This window comes from Pleurodeles waltl, chromosome 7, assembly GCF_031143425.1.
Source record: "Pleurodeles waltl isolate 20211129_DDA chromosome 7, aPleWal1.hap1.20221129, whole genome shotgun sequence".
In the NCBI taxonomy this organism is placed as follows: Eukaryota; Metazoa; Chordata; class Amphibia; order Caudata; family Salamandridae; genus Pleurodeles; species Pleurodeles waltl.
In genome coordinates this window covers 704,417,006-704,436,469 of record NC_090446.1, presented here as the reverse complement: position 1 = coordinate 704,436,469, position 19,464 = coordinate 704,417,006, and the positions used below count along the sequence as shown (strand labels likewise).

At 46.4% G+C, this 19,464-nt stretch overlaps 1 protein-coding gene across 3 annotated transcripts in view; it reads right to left on the bottom strand.

Annotated features, from left to right (window-relative positions):
- Window positions 1-19,464, bottom strand: part of SHROOM1 (shroom family member 1) — a 182,949-nt gene that overhangs the window by 106,899 nt on the left and 56,586 nt on the right. The window lies entirely within an intron of this gene.

Here is a 19,464-nt window from a genome sequence, read left to right as displayed (position 1 = left end):
GAGAGAGAGTGAGTGAGTGAGAGTGTGTGTGTGTGTGTGTGTGTGTGTGTGCGCGCCCCTGTAGTGTTGGGGGACCTAGGCCCTCATGATGCAATAGGGTGACACGGACACACAGTTACTGGGTTCTGGTAACTGGTTGCGGGCACGTGTGCCCGGCTCGTGTTATTGGAAGGTGCACCTGACCAGTGACGCGTGTGGTGTGTGTGTGTGTGTGTGTGTGTAAAGCCAGCCCTCAGCAGAGTGGCTGGTGGGAACACTAGAACATGTCCAGAAGGACACTACATTCCTCCTAAACTTTATTGAAAAATCAAAACAACCAAGTCCAACCTTTGGGAGAGAAAACATCAACTATAAACAATCACTGAGTCTCTTCAGGCAGTCCGCCTGACCTGAGGCATGAAATGGGTGCAGCTGGGCACTCGGCATCACAGCACGCCTCCCTTGTTTAACCAGATGGCGCTGTACACGAACAGCATTGCAGATGACATTCGGATACTTCAGTTGCTTGTCCACAACCTTACAGTTCGCTGGGGATTGCCATTCCGGTTCCGTCTGGGCTTACGTTGACAAAGTCTATATAAAGGTTCGATGCGGGTGCATCTGGAGCAGTGGGGAGTCCACTGTACACAGTTCTGGAAGGCATTCCGGCTCTGGGGATGGCACTCCTCCGAAGACTACAGATAAAGTGAAAGCCTGGTGAACCGGACTGTCCAACGGCAGAGCAGTGGCAGGCTTCCCTTTTGTGCCAGAACTCCATCGAACAGGAGTCTCCTCGAGACCCTGCGGCGGGCTCTTATGGGACTTTGTGGACTGTGCCGGGCCTATGTGAGGAGTCTTCAAGGAACGGCATTGCGGTTTTCTTTCTTACAATAAGGATTTAGCACCGAGAATACTTGGGGAATTCCTAATTTGTGTAAACTAATGAATAGGCCGCGTTGCATCTTGCTGACAACAATGTGTAACGAAGAGCATTGCAGTGATAAGGCGGAACATGCCCGTGCATGCATGCCTTCCGAGGAATACCTCAGCACTTCGCACAGGTCAAGGTTTTCACACGGTTTAGTGACAGCTTATAGAAGTAATTGTCTCCAACGCAACATTGGGGTACTGTATCGCCAGCAAGCTGTTAATGAGGAATCTTCAATACATGCCGGCTGCCACATTGAAGGTTTTAGAAATAGGAAAAAGTGGGAAGGGTAAAATAAACAAGTATGTACGTCTCTCACATCAAAAGAGAGCCCATCTGTTCAATTCCTCTGAAAGGTCGATTGCTGTCAGAGGCATTCCCATTTGCTCCTGTTTCCCAACCTGTATGCTGGTCAAATCTAAAGCTTTCTCTCATTTGAAACTTCACCACACACCCAAAGACCAGGTATTCTGACTGCCCCACAACAATCCCTCCCTGGACTGTCCTCTGCTCCCTAATGATGAGCGAGCCTGAAACTGAGAGAATGTCCGTTTCCTGCTCAGTGGTGGCTCCTCCGTTTGGGTGGAGGAGCATCATCTCCCCCCCCCCCCGCCAGCAGCTGCAAATCCTTTTTTGCACTGTGTTTATTATTGTTTTCTTTAAAAGGGGCGGGGCCACAGGGGTGACGTGTACTTAGGGGGAGTGCTCAGCACTCCCCCTTCACAGCGCATGTGTGTTTGGACGGCCGTCTCGGGCTGGCCAAACACACATGCACTGTAGGCTCTCTCCAGCCCTGCATCACAGTTGCTGGGCTGGAGAGAGCCTGCATAGGCTCCCAGTCTGCCTGGGAGCGCCCTGGCTGGGCGCTCCCAGCCAATCCCGTCGCTGCTCTGAGCAGCATCAGGAACGGTGCAGAGCAGGCTGGCAGCCTGTGCCTGCAGAGGAGTGTCGAGGGACAGATGTGCGGTGGAGGAGGTAAGTGTTTTTTTATATTTATTTATTACATTTAATAATGTTTATTCCCTGCCCCGCCCCTTCCGCGGTTCTCAAGACGCTACTGTTCCTGCTTCCCCTGCACCCACCTGTCTCCACTACCCCAATCACCTTTGCACTGACCCTGCCCTATCAGCCACAAACCGACTACGTGCGAGCTTGACTTTATTTACAACCTCCCATCATGTCAGCTTGGTACCCGGTTTTGGGTATAAATGCAAGATACACCCAAGTACCCAACTGGTAGTCGCCACATTAGTCCAAAACAAAGTCAGTATTTGATCAGCTTTTCAGTCAGTCAATCTTCACTCCTCCTCGCTGGGTAAAGTGCTAAACGTTGCCACAAGAACCTTGAACAGCCATTCCAGATATTCCCACGCTTCGCCTTCTCCACCAGGTGTAATGAATATCATCCACGAAAAGGGCTCCTCCAATCAACTAGCTTACACCTGTTTTCACAGATTTTAGTGACACCTCTTCTAGCTAACTCTCTCAAATGCTTCCCCAACTTGTTATTGGCTAAAAAAACCATTTCTAATGCATCCTAAATCTTCATGCGCCACCTCGATGTTCTGTTTTTCCAAACCAGGGGTTACTCCACTGGAACTTACCTCTTGCTGATCTGTGACCAGAGCCACTGGAATTGTGTCAGTAGAGGGCTGGATTATGCAGCAGGGTTTACTAAATTATGCAACACAAAATGCAAATTATGTGGCCTAAAGCAGCACATTTTGTTATAGTGTTAGCTCATTATTTTGTAATATTTACACAGGTTAACACTATCTGGACACAGGCTTGACCTTATTTGTACCAATTGGACAACCAAACACATCTATAAGTAACAGAAAGATGACCAGCCAGCCTTTGCAGGGGTCCTTCCACTGATCAGCAACAAGTGGTGGCAAATGGCATGAATCCATAACTATGTGAAAAAAGGCAGAAGAATGCATATTCCTCATTGATGACCAGTTAAGCTTAGTGATGGACGTTCACTGCACATGAACACATGTTGCCATGCATTAGTAACTTTTGATCTTTTAAGCTTGAAACAAAATTGTTTTTGTTAAAATCTACACATTTGCAACAGAGTATGGAATATGTAGCAAATGCGGCATAACTATAATTTCATAACTATAATTATGTGAAAAAAAGGCATGCCTCTATTCCATTGGCCCCGACTATACAGTGAAACATGCATTGCACATAAAGACAATAACACTTTCAATGCTTAGAGAGGGAAACGTGAAAATTCAAGTCCCAGAATGCAAGGAACTGTTGGCTGAAGATCCAGGATTGGGATGTCTTACAGAGCGGGGCATTTCATGGTCTGCTTTGCATCATAGCACATGCCAATCTCGAGTAAAAAAATAAATACTAGGACAGTGCAAAATAATGTAGGAAATATATATTGAAACATTCACTTCATTTGTGAAAAAAAGTAGTACATTTATATCACTGCAGTCACATTTCCCTTAGTTATGGTCTCCATGTTCGTCCTTGAGTTGTAGAGATTCTGCTTCTTTCTTTGGTGGTGGAGCTTATGCCTGCTCTGGCGTCAGCCCGCCTTTTCTGCAGAGGTTTTTCTGATTCTTCATTTCTTTTTTTATGGGAGGTTGTCAGGTCTTACCATTGTCACATCCAGGCCACAATGGTGCTCACCTCCCACCAGTGCTTAAAAAAATAAACAACAACATATAGATATAAATATGTATTCACTGAAAAAGAAATATATTACAGGGACGTTATAGTTAGGTTGACGTTTTACCCATACAAACAGCAGTTATAGTTATACTTATGTTAAGAAACTATAACTTGTTGTCCAAAGTTACTTTTCAGTACGAGTTATAGTTATACTTATCTGAAGGAACTATAACTGCTGAATTTCTATGTTTTTTATGGGTAAAACATCAACCTAACTATAACGTTCATGTAACCTTTCAGCGAATTTCTATGGTTTTTTTAACACACACGTTACTATTTGTGTCAGGTTGCGGCAAGCCAATCAGGGCCTTGTTTTTCCCCTGGACCCGAGGAGAATCCTCGAATCGGCCAATTTTTCACACATGGGATATATATATGTATATATATATATCCCAAACTTTTCTTTAGCACTCCACATCAGATGCTGACAGATGCCGGGATTGCCGAATGCCAAGGCTGCCTACTCTTGATCCCATTTCTTAGCACAGTCTCTCAAGAGCCTACTCTTTCTGTCTCTTTACTTCACTTGTGCATGTTCTTTTTCATGCCTTCTTTCTCCCTTTGTCTCTGTTTTCCTATGTTTCTCTTCTTCCATCCTTCTTCCTGGTCTGCCCTTTTCACGCTTGCTCTGGGTAAAAGTCTAATAAAAATACGAGCTCCCGTCTCCAAAAATGAATGTGGAGGCCACCAGTTGCAAACACTGACACACATTAGGCCCTCTATTTTCCTTTAAAGCACTGGGTTGCAAACGGCATTGAACCGCCCACCTGCCATCGTCCTCTTGGGTTCTTGCAGAGCTTTGGATATGAAGTGGGAGTCTGAGTGACTGCTGGCTCTGACGTCATGTCCTGGCAGCGGTCATGGAAGCAAAGGACAGGCCAGGTAAGGTAGGACAGGCTCCCACGCACCACCTACGCAAGGCCGACACAGTAAAGTTCAAGGCTAAAGACCAAAAAAAAAAAAAAGATACGTTTTGGCACAGCTAATCAGTAGTGCCTTTTGGCTTTTCTAATCAAATTCAGTGGTTTTGTGAACTCTGTGCCTGATAAAAGCTAAAGTGGAGGTTGCCACTGGACCTTATGGCCTGGTAAAACGGCCCTCTAAAACGTTTAATAGTTTAATTCTTGGATTCTGCTGGCAAAGCCCCTAATAACCATTAATACCAGGTAAGGACTGAGACAAGTGGGTCAAGAGTTGCTAAGTGAGCCAAGTTCATTTAAGGAGACCGAGAAAGAGGTTATGTATGGCAAAAGCAGACAGCTGCAAATGGAGTTAAAGAAGATAAAGGTAAGAGAGAAAAAATATGATGCAAAAAGACAGGAAGATTGGAAGCAGGGCCAGACTGGCCGTGGTGGGAGTTTCCCCGGGAGGCTGGAAGAGTGCGGGCCGGTTTTACAGCGGTGGGGGCCGGTTTTGTTACTGGGGGACGGTTTTGCAGCAGTGCTACAGTATAGGCCTCCACTAACAACAGCAGCAGGGCTTCACGGCTGCACCGTCCCCCACCCTCCACAGAGGCTAGTAGGACAAAATTGCCAGGGCTGCTTTGGGTTCCCACTCCGGCGCTGACTGGAAGTCGCAATCGGAAAGTATAGTGGGGAAAAGGAAGAGAGAAATGGTGAAAGTAAGTAAATGTAAAAGGAACGAATGGAACATTGAAAGAAAGAAGGGTGAAAGGAGAGGTAAGAAGAACAAAGGCTGGCAGGGGATAAGGATGGATGGATACATTTGTGAAAGAATGTCTGGAAAGAAGAATTAAATGGTATATGAAACGGATATATGAATGAATGGATGGAAAGACACAAAGACCATTTAATGAAGAGATTTGTGGAAGTATTGATGAAAGGGTGAAAAGATAAATGGATGAAATAGTCAGCCAATGGGTGGAATGGTGAAAGGGTGGAAGAGGCGGGCACAGCTGGAAAGGAGGAAGCATTCAGGAATAGAGTGGATGAAAGGATGAATGTATAGACTGGTGGGTGCAAGGGTGAACTGATCAATCCTAGCAAGGGTTGAACTTACGTTCTCGCTCTCTCTGAGGCACTGGAGATTTAATTCTAAGAGGGGTAATTTTAATGTCCAGGCTACTCCCTTAATAAAACCTATTGGCTTTTTCAATGGTAAGTCAAGGAAATGAAAAAAGTAAAGAACACCCCTTCAAATGGTATTGGGGCTGCAGTGAAAAGTAACCGGGAAAACACGAGCGGGGATGTCTTATGGAGGAGGGTCAGTGTGAGAGGATGAATGTGTGGCATGTATAAGAGAATCAGAAACCACAAGAGGAAGGCGAGCTAAGCAGGAGGCCAATGGAGGGAAAGAAGAAATGAAGCTCTAGCAGAGTGAAGTTGGATCACTTCGAATTGTTCAAGGTTGATTTATATATTCATCGCACCAAAACTGCAACGAACGAGGTTTTACAAGCAAACGAATGGAACAGTATTGATGTACCATGAAGAAGTTAAAATGTAAGCTTTGATAATTAAAAGTGCAAAAGTTAATACAAGCTAAACATTTAAAAACTGAATTGGTCGTCGCAGCCGGGTACGCAAAGATCAGCTTTATGAACATGCTAAAGGAAAGCAGGGGCCCCCAGGGCTGTGGCACATCAGCCTGAATCATCTACTAAAGGGCATTACTGGCCAGGACAACGCCTTCATTACTGAGCATATATCAGTCACTACGATTAGAGCGACTGGGTCATTATCAAACCTTTTCCTCCCGTCCCTCTGTCCTCCAACTGACTCGTGAAACAAAAATTGCCTTTTATCCAGAGCAAGGGTTTTTATACTATATGGATTAAGGGGGTTGTCCAAGACCTTCCTGCTACCAGGACGTAACAGTGGAACACAGGGGGAGTGATGGGGTCCACAGAACAAGAGAGCCAGTCAGTATGCAGATGTACAAGGTGCAATAGCGCTCAAAGGAATGTGCCTGATAACGGTGTGAAACGCAAAGCAAATAGCCTTACCAGCTCATGGACATTATGTCATGTACGCCAGCCGTGAGAGAGTCGCGCCTTATCAAGGTACAAACACAACGGGTAAATATTGACCTGAATGTTTCACATTCCATCAGGTTGCAAAGTCTGCAGCGGCAAAGGCCAACCTGGAACCCTCTTGTCCCAGCAGAGTTTTGTGGCTTTTGCTTCACCAACCTTGTGCTCCAGAAGAAGGTTTGAGAGCATTTCTTGAGATTGAGGCTACTGGCTGATTAACTCCAGACAATCCATAATCTTTAACCAAAGTCAACTTAGGAGGGCTTGCAGATTTTGTGTGCCTCAAATACTTCTCTTTCACCATGAAAATTAAGGGGGGGGGGGGGGGGCTACGGTTCTTTCAGCCCATGAGAAAGCTGCAGGAGGAGTACTTAGGATGAATGCAAGCCTAAGGTGGACATCCTAAGGGTTTTTACATGAAGCAAGCACAGTTTGTATATTTGACTTTACGGAAAATTTTATCATAAGTAAAATAATATGCACACACAATCTGTCCTTTTTGGGCCTCATTACAGATAACGTAGGCTGTCTGTAAGCCCTTGGGTAACTCATTTTTCAAAAGAGTATAATGAGAAGGAGTACAAAGGAATAGTAGGCTTTGAGTTGGCTCCATGTAGACATTGGCTTTCCTATGTTTTACGGTTTGCCATTGCTAAAATGGGCTATCCATCAAGGTAAGGACATTTCATGGATTGTTATATTTTCCCATTTAGTTTTTTTCTGTTGATGGTAACAAGTTAAATTTATAGGGTTTTGTTTTGGGTTATAAAAATGTGTGCTTCTATTTGTCAAAAGGATCTACAATGCAGTCATTTGTTGTATATGTGTAGGAGGCTGGCCTGGCTTGTAGTGGGTACCAGAGGTACTTACACCTTGTGCCAGGTCCTGTTATCCCTTATTAGTGTAGAAGAGGTGTTTCTAGCAGCTTAGGCTGATAGAAGGTAGCTATGGTAAAGCAGCTTAGGCTGAACTAGGAGACATGTAAAGCTCCTACTATACCACTGGTGTCATATGCACAATATCATAAGAAAACACAATACACAGAAGTACTAAAAACTAAAGGTACTTTATTTTTATGACAGTATGCCAAAAGTATCTCAGTGAGTACCCTCAGTATGGGGGTAAGAAATATACACAAGATATATGCACACAAACCAAAATTATGCAGATAATAGCAAAAGGAAGTAATGCAAGCAATGTAAAGTTACAGTAGATTGCAATAGGAGCACATAGGTATGGGGGAACACAAACCATATACTCCAAAAGTTGAATGCGAACCACGAATGGACCCCAAACCTATGTGAGCTTGTCGAGGGTCGCTGGGACTGTAAGAAAACAGTGAGGGTTAGAAAAATAGCCCACCCCAAGACCCTGAAAGATAGGTGTAAAGTGCACCTACTACCCCCAGAGGGCACAGAAGTCGTGATAGGGAGTTTCTGCAGGAAGAACAAACACCAGCAATGCAACAACAGTGGATTTCTGGACCTGAGTACCTGTAAGACAAGGGGACCAAGTCCAATAGTCGCGACAGTGTCGAGAGTGGGCAGGAGCCCAGGAAATGCCAGCTGAGGGTGCAAGGAAGCTGCCACCTGTTGGAAGAAGCTTGGAGTTCTGCAAGAAAGAAGAGGACTAGGAACTTCCCCTTTAGAGATGGATGTCCCAAGTCGTGAAGAAGCTTGCAGAGGTGTTCCCACGCAGACAGACCGCAAACAAGCCTTGTTAGCTGCAAGGATCATGGTTAGGGTTTTTGGGTGCTGCTGTGGCCCAGGAGGGACCAGGATGTCGCCACTTGGAAGAGGAGACAGAGGGGGGCGCCCAGCAACGTAGGGAGCCCTCACAGAAGCAGGCAGCACCCGCAGAAGTACCTGAACAGACACTTAGAAGAAAAGTGAACCGGAGTCCACCTGAAGTCACAAAAGGGAGTCCCACGACGTCGGAGGACAACTCAGAAGGTTGTGCACTGCAGGCTAGAGTGTCAGGGACCCAGGCTTGGCTGTGCACGAAGGAAATCCTGGAAGAGTGCACAGGAGCCGGAGCAGCTGCAAATCACGCGGTATCCAGCAATGCAGTCTAGCGTGGGAAGGCAAGGACTTACCTCCACCAAACTTGGACTGAAGAGTCACTGGACTGTGGGAGTCACTTGGACAGAGTTGCTGAGTTCCAAGGACCGCGCTCGTCATGCTGAGAGGGGACCCAGAGGACCGGTGATGCAGTCTTTTGTTGCCTGCGGTTGCAGGGGGAAGATTCCGTCGACCTACGGGAGATTTCTTCAGAGCTCCTGGTGCAGAGAGGAGGCAGGCTACCCCCAGAGCATGCACCACCTGGAAACAGTCGAGAAAGCCGGCAGGATGAAGCGATACAAGGTTGATAGTAGTCGTCTTGCTACTTTGTTGCGGTTTTGCAGGCGTCCTGAGCAGTCAGCGGTTGATCCTTTGGCAGAAGGTGAAGAGGGAGATGCAGAGGAACTCTGGTGAGCTCTTGCATTCGTTATCTGGTGAGATCCCCAAAGCAGAGACCCTAAATAGCCAGAAAAGGAGGTTTGGCTACCTAGGAAGGATGATTGGCTACAAAGAGAGGTAAGAGCCTATCAGAAGGAGCCTCTGACGTCACCTGCTGGCACTGGCCACTGAGAGCAGTCCAGTGGGCCACGGACACCTCTGTTTCCAAGATGGCAGAGGTCTGGGACACACTGGAGGAGCTCTGGGCACCTCCCCTGGGAGGTGCAGGTCAGGGGAGTGGTCACTCCCCTTTCCTTTGTCCAGTTTCGCGCCAGAGCAGGGCTGGGGGATCCCTGAACCGGTGTAGGCTGGCTTATGCAGAGATGGGCACCATCTGTGCCCATCAAAGCATTTCCAGAGGCTGGGGGAGGCTACTCCTCCCCAGCCCTCATACCTATTTCCAAAGGGAGAGGGTGTTACACCCTCTCTCAGAGGAAGTCCTTTGTTCTGCCTTCCTGGGCCAGGGCTGCCTGGACCCCAGGAGGGCAGAAACCTGTCTGAGGGGTTGGCAGCAGCTGCAGTGGAGACCCCGGAAAGGCAGTTTGGCAGTACCCCGGTTCTGTGCTAGAGACCCGGGGGATCATGGAATTGTCCCCCCAATGCCAGAATGGCATTGGGGGGACAATTCCATGTTCTTAGACATGTTACATGGCCATGTTTGGAGTTACCATTGTGACGCTGTACATAGGTAGTGACCTATGTACAGTGCACGCGTGTAATGGTGTCCCCGCACTCATAAAGTCCGGGGAATTTGCCCTGAACGATGTGGGGGCACCTTGGCTAGTGCCAGGGTGCCCACACACTAAGTAACTTTGCACCCAACCTTCACCAGGTGAAGGTTAGACATATAGGTGACTTATAAGTTATTTAAGTGCAGTGATAAATGGCTGTGAAATAACGTGGACGTTATTTCCCTCAGGCTGCACTGGCAGGACTGTGTAAGAATTGTCAAAGCTCCCTATGGGTGGCAAAATAAATGCTGCAGCCCATAGGGATCTTCTGGAACCCCCATACCCTGGGTACCTCAGTACCATATACTAGGGAATTATATGGGTGTACCAGTATGCCAATGTGAATTGGTAAATTTAGTCACTAGCCTGTTAGTGACAAATTTGGAAAGCAGAGAGAGCATAACCACTGAGGTTCTGGTTAGCAGAGCCTCAGTGAGACAGTTAGGCGTCACACAGGGAACACATACAGGGCACATATTTATGAGCACTGGGGCCCTGCCTGGCAGGGTCCCAGTGACACATAGACTAAAACAACATATATATATATAGTGAAATATGGGGGTAACATGCCAGGCAAGATGGTACTTTCCGACAATATGCATTTCAAGTTCACCACTATCAATATAAACTTAATCTTCAGACTCTTTTTCATAACACTCTTCTTGGAGGAAACACCTTGTATCTGCTAACTCAGCCTTTTCAACAAAACGACCCTACTCTCAGCTTGTATATTGCTGTGGCCCAAGGTGTTTCTTCATTAGAGAATTTTCTTTCTAAGACAGCTGGAAACAAATGCTTCCTCTAACAAAAAGCCAGCCCTGTTGGCTTCGCCAGTGCTTGTGCTGTTCCGGAGGTCTGAGAGTCGAGGTTTCTGCTAACTAGCAGCATAGGCGAGACAGCCACAAAATGTTAAATTGGAAAAGTAGACTCATAAATGCAGAAACATTACTGAGAATGACCCTTTGACTTTATTTGCTCACCGCAGTGACAAAACAGTGCTAGAATGTAATCTGAATATCAGACCCTCCTTACCCACAGATTACTGCCCAGTCCAAAAAGCATGACAAATTCCTATGTGCAAATAATCCCAAGCGTTTCTGTGAGCTGCTCAACCAATCCACTCCAAGTGCGCCCTGGCTCAGTGCTTTGTTGAGTCTACAATCTAGAATCTGTCCTGTCAGGCATTTTCTCCAGATCTTGGTTTTGAGGAGCAGCCAGCAATATGAGATTGCAGGATCTCCCAGAAGACTCAAGATGTTGGACAGGGCTGTGCTGAAAACTAACATCAGTCCAGGCAAAAATGTTGAAACCAGACCCACACTGTGGGAGGCAGCGATGAGAGATGTTTTAAGGAATGTGCAAAGTGCAATTGCTCCAGTCCCCCCATCTTCCTAGAGAACCACCGAAAAAAAGAATTATTCTATATTACTTTTAGCATTTCTTTTTCTTAACCTCTTTTCCTCCTCCTGCCTATCACCATGGTTGGCAGTGCCCGGTGGGAGGGTATGATAGATAAGTGTGTGAACCCGTTTTTTTTAGCAGGTTTTGAGCCTGTTTTATGGTCTGGTGGTCCGGTTTTTACTGTTCATTTTCCTGATGTTATTACAAATAATATAAATAATGTGTTTGCTACAAATATTACCTGTCTCCCACATCTTACAAGTACAAACCGGGCCTGATTTGTGTCTTTACAAGTACAAACCTGGCCTGATTTGTAAATGTAGTCCACTGTTTTTTGCTGTATGGGTCGTTAAAAGGGTCCACTTTTATTTTGGTGCCTTTCCTATTTTTTTTCCAGTCCAAACCTGCCACCTCTACTTCAATCTCGGTCTCTATCCAGTATCAATTGGAGGAAATTACGGCCCCAGCCGAGACATTTTTTAGGTGTTTTTTATGCGACCCCGTTTCTGACCCTTTAGCATTGTTTGGCATCATGCAATCTTGAATTATCAGAATATGGCTAATAACATTCAAAGTTGCTTAAAACAGGGGGGCCTAAAATATGTCTTGCCGGGACCCAAACAAACCCTTTGGATGACACTGGCTGCGTTGACAATGGGACAATGGGGGAATGGTTGGGTCATAGCAGCTCCTCCTGGTCTGAAAGGAGCCTACAGAATATCAAGAAAACGCTAAAGTGGCAGAACGGCCAGTTGATCCTGACAATGGATGCTATTCCTTGAACAAGCTGCATTAGATACTGTTGATGTCCATAACTCTACAAGGGCAGCTTTAGCCAAGAAATCAAGATGGACTCAGAGAATGTGTTGTAAAGGTTGGTTTCAGACATATTCTATATATGCTACGACACCTAATGTCTGCTCAGAGCCATGTCTTAAACAAGCATTGGCAAAACCTCTACATCTCGAACGTGTGAGGAATTGGCTTTGTGAATGTTTTAAGCCATGCTATACAGTAGTGCAGCCGCAGTGAGCATGGCTGAAAGTTTTTTTTTTAAGTGCTCTGTTCCAGTGAGCACTGGCTGCATCATACCACTTTTTTATTGTTACGGTGGGTGGGTAGAGCCAGGTAACAGCAAGGCAGAGGGTGTGGGGGCGAAAACAACAACAGAAGGGAAGAACTGATGGATGGTCGACAGTTTAGAGCTATGATGGAGCCATTGCTAGGCACATCATAGTGCTCTTTTTTGTTATGGTGGAAGGCGGTGGAGTCAACAAAAAGACAACAAAAAGAGGTCGGGGGGGGCAAGCAACAACAACACAGAGTGTGCAGGCAGCAACATGGGCAGTGGGAGGAAGGCAGGAGTGTGCAAGCAACAACACAGAGGCGGCAAGCAACAACAAAGAAGGTGGGTGGAAGCAAGCATCAATACTGTCAGGGGTGGTGGCAATCAACAACGGACAGCAGGAAGGGGCAGGTAACAACACAGTGTAAGTAGGAATTGTGGGGGCAGGCAACAACACAGAGGGGGCAAGCAAAAACACGAACAGCAGGGGAGGCAGGCAGCAATATACAGCAGGAGGAGGGTGGGAGGGGGCAAACAGCAATGAGGAGGGTGGGAGGGGGCAAACAGCAACACAGGAAGCTGAAGGAGGCAAGCAACAACACTGACAGCGTAAGGGGATAAGCAACAACACAAAGAGTGCATTGGAGCAAGCAACAGAGGACCAACCATGGAAGGAGGGGGTACGAAACAACATAGTGAGAGGGGCAAACAGCAGCACAATGGTAGAAAGGAGCAAGTAACAACATGGGGGAAAGCAACAACAAAGAGTGAATGACACAAGCAATAACTTGGCAGTTCATGGGTCAACATGAGTGCTTGAGAGGGGCTGAAGCATACGGGGGACAGAGAGTGATACGGACGGGGACCCATGAAGGAAACAGCGCCTATAAACACACACTTTTACAGATTGTTTCAACGAAAAGAAAAAAAAAGTAGCTCCGTAAACATGAGCATTGGAAGGACACGAGTACTTGGACCACACTCCAGGGGAGGATGAAACAGAAGAAGAGGATGAGCAAGCTAATCACAGATTCAGAAGCAAACTAATAAGAGTGATGATGCCGTCAACCAATGGTAAGTAATGGGCAGGCATCCCACTATAAAATGTCTCACAAGCGACAATAATGCTCCGTCATAGGTGTGACCTGCAAAGAAATACATATTTTACACATAGTTAAAACAACAGAGGAGTTAGAGTAAGAAATGAGATATGATGGTGAAAATCATTTCAGTTTCAAAAATATGTCCGAAATCGGTTTGAAGTAGAATAACGTAAAAAAAAAAAAAAAATAGCGCCAACCACCTATACTTTGAAAAGGCCTATGCTAGAACTCAAAATAACTTATGTTGCATGATATACAAAGCTCTAGTGCATTTGATCTTCAAGAACTCACTTATTTGTTTTCAAATACACAGACAGTCAAGGAACCAATGTCCTCTGAAATGTACAATGCACCAAGGAGTGCCTGCCAGACAAGTCCACCAAGGCTGACCGGTATGCCAAACTGTTATCTAGCATGTATTTTTCCAGGGCAGCTGAAGGGATTCTGCTGCAATGTACTTGGCCAAAAGTTCAACGTTATTTAAGTAAACTGTAACACAAAGGAGTTTCTTTGATAAAATCAATACATAAAGGTTTATAGTTAAAAGTTTCCCAAGTCCACTTGTGTGACCTGGACCATTTCTTGGCTCGTTTGCTACCAGGTGGCTACAAAAGCAACACATGATCAACAATCATCAATTTTCTTGAGCCACTGAGGTACCAGTTACACATGGCCAACGTTTGGCACACCACAGTGGCGTAACAAAACTTAAGGGGGCTCCCTCTGACCCAGTCAGAATCTCTAAGGCAGGGGCATGCCACCCATGCAATTTACTGTGCTGAGGGAGAGCCCCTGGCACTCGGGCCCCCCCCCCCTGTACTGTGGAGGCTGCAGGGTCTATTGTTACACCAGCAGAACACCAGGCAGGCTTAATAGCTGCACATCCTATAGGTGACCAGTTGTGGTTAAACATTTTAGTGTCCCGGGGTGAACCCCATGGGGACCTAACATTTATAACCAATGGGTAAACTCATACAACAGGTTTTACTGTTTGGCTTACAAGCATTCTTTCACCTATGGGTGCCTACTGACCTCCGACTCCTGTTCAACAAGGTCTAGGCTGAACAGGAGTACGGGGGTCACTCATCTCCTCCAAGGTTGTGCAAACAGAAGGCCGCAGTTTGATTCTGGCCTGTGGGTTCCAGGTTGTTGTATCTCAATGCCAGGCCTGGCAGAGGTCATGGGGGGAAAAAACCAAGAGCCCCTAGGCCTTCTCATACTGTACCATAGGGAGCCTTTACATGTCTCCGCTCAGTGTCAAAAGTGAACAGTGTGTGTACTGGTTGCTAGAAATTGGGTCTCTAGTTTGCAGCGGTATGCACCCTATCCAAGTAGGAACCACAAGCCTTGTCAGGGTAAGTCAACATACACAACTTAAATTAACCTGTGCTCACCCTCTGGTAGCTTGGTGCAGAGTAGCAGGCTTAACTTAGAAAGCAATGTGTAAAGTATTTGTGCAACACAACAATCACAGGAGGTACACCACAAAAAACTCCACACTGATGTAGAAAAACAAAGCTCATTTATATGGCTAAATCAAAATTAGAACGATACAGATTCAATTCTTCAATGGTTAAATACTCACTTTGCAGGATTAAGCAAAACAAGGTTGATAATAGATGATGGGATGGAAGAGGTGGTGCTGGGGACTCATCAGCACGAGGGAGCGTTGAACCCACAGACTGTGGTAATGCCTGCGATGCGCCCCTCTTGAGGAGCAGCTGAGTGATTCCCGGGTGTGGTGACCAGGAAAGCAGGTGGGGACCGCGGAGTCACTGTGAGGAGGGAGAGTTTAGCAAGGCTGCTACGGGTAATTGAAGAAAGCGGGTGACGAAGGTTGGTAGGGCCGCTCCGGGGGAGTGAAGAAAGCCAGCAGCAATGACCATCAAGGCTGCCCAGGGTGTTTGAAGGAAGCGGGCAGTGAAAGTTATCAGAGCCACTCCAGGTGATTGAAGAAAGCAAGCAACAAAGTCTAGCAAAGCTGCTTGGGTGATTGACGAAAGCAGGTGGCAAAGGTTAGCAGAGCCACTCCAGGTGGTTAAAGAAAGCAGGCTGCAAGATCCAGCAAAGCCACTTGGGGTAACTGAAGAAAGAAAGCGGCAAAGGAAAGCAAAAGCTGCTTAGAGTCACTCAGTGTTTGGTGGATGAATCTTGGGCTACCAGACAGAGATCAGCAGGGCAGCATTGCCAGGCCGTGCACCAGTTCCTGAGAATAGTCAATCCTGGCAAAGTGGTAATCCTGGCACACAGCAGTCTTTACTCCAGAAGTGTCCTTGTTTTCAGAAATGTACTGATTTGAATGGGTCATGGACCCAGTACTTATATAAGAAAGTGCCTTTGATGAGAGGGATGACTAAAAAAAGTTCTTGTGAAGTGCACAGGTCCCTCATTCAGGTCAGCCTCGGCTCCAGACTATCAGTGGGCAATAATCTGCCCCTTTGTGTGGACTCTGGTCACTATCCTTTAAGGTATGAATGTGAGCCCTTCCCACCCTCCGCCCCAGGAATACCCATCAATATGCAGATGAATGCAAATGCCCTTGAGGATTCTGTGTTGTGGGTGTAGCTATCACCTAGTCCAGATCAAACGTGTATTTGAGATAGGCTGTGGGCCCAAATGGCAGTGAGTGCAGAGAAATGCCCATTTTCTAGAAGCGGCATTTCTAAAATTGTAATAATAAATCTGACTTTGCCAGCAAAGAGGATTTATTATTACCATTCCAATGGCACTAAACATGATAATTACAGCTTAAACATATTATAAGGACTTCCCAATGCTGGCCTATAAGATGGGAAGGCCTCAGAGTAATGAAAAAATTACTTTAGGAGTTTTTCATTATTAGTACAAGATAAATATACAAGTACATGTCCTGCCTTTTGCTCACATAGACCCCTGTCCTATGGGTCCTACTTTAGGGGTGACTTATATGTAAGAAAGGGGAGTCGAAGGCTTGGCAAGAGGTTTTAGATGGCAAATTGGGGTGGCAGTGAGACTGCACACACACAGGCTCTGCAATGGCAGGCCTGAGCCATGTTTAGAAAGCTACTTAAGTGGGTGGCACAATCAGTGCTGCAGGCCCGCTAATAGCATTTAATTTACAGGCCTTGGGTATATGGTATACCAGTTTACAAGGGACTTACAAGTAAATTAAATATGCATATTGTGGTTACACCAATGTTGTCATATTTTAGGGGAGAAGCACATGCACTTTATCACTGATTAGCAGTGGTACAGTGCTCAGAATCCTAAGGCCAACAAAAAGATACAGCAACAAAACAAGAGGTAAAGGCAAAAAGTCTAGTGTAAGACCACCCTAAGGATGTTCGGTCTAATATTAGTGTAGAGAAAATCAGGGAGGGTGAAAGAGCACCTGTTTTGGTGTGTAGATTCACCAGTCCTGCACTTGGTAGTCATCATCACTCTGACCAGCTTGATGAGATGATCCACCACAACTACCACTGGCCTTACTTAGACTGCAGCTACCGTCTCTGGCAGGTAACAGAGCCCGGGGGATGAGAGATGAAGTCCCCTTTGTACTACAGATGCTTCAATTCAACAAGTCCTTCAGGAGGTAGACAGTGAAGCCAGGTCAAAAGCCAGGCAAAACTTACCCTGGCGTGAAATGGGTACACCACAGCTCCTTATTGAGGTAGCACAAGTCAGGTCCTTTTCAATCTCCGGATTAAGACAGGGTTGGACGTACCACGGTTGCACTAGCAGAAGTTCAAACTGACTGCATGCTGTTCAACCTTACGCCATGCTCCACATGAGCCAAAAATATGATCTATTCTGCATTTGCCCTCTAAACAAATTAACACATTTGCAGTTGGGAGTATACAGCACTTATTACCTCTTCACTCGTTTTTCCATGTTCATGGGGCTCCCTCCATCCTTCAAGGGGGTCCAGAAGGTCCCTGTAAACATGGGTGTAGACACAAAGAGTATCTATCAGTGTGGAGGAGGTCAGTGTCTCCTTTAGGAGGCTGCACAGCCGGTGCCTGTACATAGGCACACTTGGCTTACCTTTAGAGGGGAGTCAGGAGCTCCCCTATGTGGTGCGCAGGCTGTAATTTGCACCTTCATTGGTGGTCTGGGAAGGCACCTGGTATTATCCTTGCCCACTCCGTGAGGGTATGTTAAATGTGACACACGCTTAGAGCCCCCAGTTGCCCTTTTGACTGTGCTCCTATCATACTAAGCAAGAACACAGCAGGGATTACTCAAACAGCCAGGGTCGTTCATAATGCGAAATAACCTTCAAGGAAGGGCCCAAACACCTGTTGCAGTAATGGTTGTCATGGTGTTACTCTACAACTTAGTTTTCCAAAACGTCTGGTATTTTTTTCACATAGAGCTGGACAGGGGCCCCGCTCCAATTAGCTGAGCTGCTCGCTTCAGTTTTGGAAGGTCGTCAGCTAGACAGGAGGGACGATTCGTTGATATTTTCCCTGGACAACTGGGGCGGGGTCTGGTCCGAATGGGAACAGGTGATGTACTCCAGCCCTGGAGCCAGACCTCTCAAACAGCACTTCTGCAGGGAGCTGTAGCTGAAGGCTGCACTGGCGCTGGTGCTGTGAGGGGGGGTATGAACGTGTGACGGCCCACACCAGAGGAATAGGAGCATCCACTCCCTATCAGCGAAAAAAAACATGCAGTTAGGCCTTCTCCCCGCCATCACTAAAGTGAAATAAAGGCTACAACGTGTAGTTTACCAGGGATGAGTCAGCTGGACAAGGTTTAGATTTTTGCCCAGTCGTACTCTGGAGCTGGCACTGTGGTTTTCTTGGGGAATCAGAGAACTCAGGGAGGGAATTAAAAAGTTAATAATTTACTAGGAAAAAAAATGTCAAGAAGGAACTATTGCCGCAAACAGCTCTGGACTTGCGTCCTGGCACTACAGAGAACAAACAGCTCTGGACTTGCGTCCTGGCACTACAGAGAACAGACAGCTCTGGACTTGCGTCCTGGCACTACAGAGAACAGATTTATAAAACAACAACAGATGATGGGCGAATCCTTGCAACCATCTACGGTCAACCGTTTGGGCCAAATGGGTGCAGCAGCAACGCCAGACTGGGTCCAGCGCCGTTGGGCGTCATCAGTGGTGCGCCCTGGCTCTCGTGACGGAGTGAGCGCAGGAATCATATCCACTGCTATTAGGACGTCAAATGAAAATCGGCCTTTCAGAGGGGAAGTGGCCTGGAAATTCCAGCTGAACAGAGCAGGGGCTAAGACGGATTTGCTTATGGTCTTGAGCGACACTGTTTGCAAAACAAACAAAAAAAAGATGATGGACTGGAATGTGACCTGAGCTATTGCCAGTGGCAGAGACCTTGGAAAGCATTCAATCCATCATATTTCATTTAATGAGAAAAGTTCTGTACTATGCTTAATTTGTAAATAAAAGCGTGCTGGTGCCCAAAGCCCTCCTCTTAAACACGCGGTTGCTGCAATAAAAAATGTGCGAACACCGAATACTGAGGCGGCGTAGTACTGAATCCATCTTGGCCACCTCAATCCATTTGACCACTCCATGCCCATTGAGTTTGAGCTCACTCTTGCATCTTTCTGCTTTGTCCCTTTGTGACGCGTTTACGTTTTTCTCTTCCTCCGTCTTTCCCATATGTGCCTTTTGAGCGCAGTAAATGCTTGAGGCAGAAAAATAAGTGCCAGTGCCCCGCACCAGAAACAACAAGCACAAATTAAGCACCGATTCTGTATGCTACTGCGGTGCTGATAAATATAAAGTAAACCCAGAGTTTCTAAAATGCGACAAGTGACATTTAGCTTGCAAACCTAGGAAATAAATATATTAGGATTTTGGTTGATAGGAAAGAAGGCCTCGACTATGATCTAAGCCAGTGGTTCCCAACCTTTTGACTTCTGTGGACCCCCATTTTATCAATACTGGAGCCCGGGGACCCCCACTGAATCATTTTTGGAATCCAGGGACCCCCAACGAGTCATTACTGATAGTTGGTACTTAATATTATTCAATTTTCTAAGCAGTCGCGGACCACCTGAGGAGGCTTCGCGGACCCCCAGGGGTCCCCGGCCCACAGGTTGGGAACC